The sequence below is a fragment of the Tupaia chinensis genome, unplaced genomic scaffold, assembly GCF_000334495.1.
Source record: "Tupaia chinensis unplaced genomic scaffold, TupChi_1.0 Scaffold000544_1, whole genome shotgun sequence".
Lineage (NCBI taxonomy): Eukaryota > Metazoa > Chordata > Mammalia > Scandentia > Tupaiidae > Tupaia > Tupaia belangeri.
In genome coordinates, this window is record NW_006160056.1 from 3,136,428 (window position 1) to 3,138,766 (window position 2,339).

Consider the following 2,339-nt stretch of genomic DNA (forward strand, 5'->3'; position numbering starts at 1 on the left):
AAAGAGCTCTTTAATTTGGGTGGAGAACAATAAAAACACATGTGGAAGATTGGCCCCTAAGCATTCTTTCCTCACTCTCCCCTTCCCCTTTTAGTGCCATGGAATAAGGCATTGCAATTCAGAGAAGTAGCCCTTGACAAAGAGTAGCTCTATAGTCGATCTAGAGAAAGATTTTAAAGCAGCTGTCTATTTGTAGAACCAACCCAAATGTCCAGGAACAGATGAATGGATTGAAAAAGTATGGCACATATACTCTATGGAATTCTATTTAGCCATAAAAAACAACGAGATCTTGGCATTTGATAGAAAGTGATTGAATATGGAAGACCTATTGCTCAGTGAAGGAAGCCAGGCTATGAAAGTGAGATATTGTATGTCTCCACTTAATATATACCAATTGTCTGCACTCTATGGTAGAGATGAAAAGATTGGAAGACATAAAAGCAGTGAAAATGATTATAGACACTGGAGATAGTGTGGAGGAGGAAAGAATACAGGGAAGGAAATCAAAGAGAAAAAATAGAGAGGCAAGACATTTGTGGAACACAGAAATTGTTCATTGCCTGTTCATGATAGCATATATAGTATTCTCAACTGGACTGGTTTGAGGTGTATTTCATGCTGGGTATGTTTTCTTTACAAGCCAAATAATGTGTGGTAATGGAATGTTTTAAAAAAATAATATGAATAAAAAATTAAAAGAAAAAAAAAAAGCAGCCGTCAACCAGGTCTACCACCACTCAAGCAAAGTGAGTGATAGGGGGTGAATTATAAGACTGGAGATATTCTTCCCTGAGCAGCATTTCCTCCCTCATGCCAAATACACCTAGGCTGCTTCTGCATCAGCTTGGAAAAGTTGCCAGAGTAAGCATTCTGTAAATATTAGCTTTGATATTAGCTATAGCTATTATCATCAGATTTCTCAATAGCAACTCTACATGGAAGAAAATAGGAAGTGGACAAATATGAAAGATCTGTTGCTGAGTGAAGCAAGTCAGGCTATGAAAGAGAGACATTGTATATCTCCACTTAACATATACTGTCCTCACTCTATGGCAGAGACTGAAAGACTGGAGGACATAAAAACATTAAAAATTGTCATGTACACTAGAGACAAAGTGGATGGAAAGTATAGGAAGGGAAAAGTGAAGGAAAGGAAAATCAGGGGGAAAATAGAGACAAGACATTTGTGGGACACAGACATGGTTTATTATCTGTTGATAAGGATGTATATAGTTTTCTCAACTGGACTGAACTGAGATGTATATCATGCTGGGTAAAGTCTCTTCAAAATCTAAATGATGTATAGTGATCGAATGTATAAATAATAATAATAAAGAAAAAAGACTTTATTTAAAAAATAGGGCAATATTTGTGTTACAGTCTGTTAAAATATCTTAGTGTTTTATGATATTCTTAATGATCAAAGTTGAGAAAAATGTATGGCATACGAGTCTCTTTAAATATACCCTTGGACAAGTATTTCCAATAGCAAGAGAAATAGATCTCTAAGGATACTATGAGGTGTATGGGGAGTAAAATTTGATCTCATATTAAAATGTAAGGATCAAGAAGAAAACTAAAATATAATTAATTCAATCTGGGGCCAAAATAGCCAAGAGTAGGGAGAACAGAGAAAAGGAAGAACATTCTAAGTTACTTCTGTCTTTCTGGGGGTAAAAAAGGTGGCAGTTAAAAATTGGCAGTTAAAAATTAATTTATTATTAGCTTCTGAGAGCAATGAGAAAAGCATCAGTTTTAGTAAATGAAGTTTCCTTTGTAAATTTATTTTTATTTTATTCATTATCTTTATTGTTTTTTAACATGCTATCAGGCACATACACTCACCATGGAGAGACAGTGAGAGGGAAAATGAAAAAGCAACTACCAGGTCTGGGACTTGAGACACAGTTGACCATGTCTATGGCCATAACCACTTTGCCACCTGCTAGCTCAGTAGATTGTTTCAATGAAAAATAACACTATGTAATAGGTAACTTACAAATCAGCTGAAGAAAATTCTCTATTTCTAAGGAAATTAGGAGTCTTAGCCTGGATATCCCAAGACATAGAATCTGTGACAAGGGTTTACATGTAAGTAAGTTTTGGGGGACATGATTCCAGGGGCAGGAATAGGGCTCAAGGTGAGTGAAAACAGGGGGAAAAAGAGGGAAAGCCAACACAAGAATACATTAAGAAGTTCCGAAAAATATCCTTCACAGTTCTTTTCCCAAGGACTGGAAGAAGGAAGGGTGTTGTCCCAGGGGATGCAGATCCATAGTTCCAAACTGGCCATGAATAAACTGCTCTGCTGCAGCAGAGAAGGCTTGAGAAGGAAG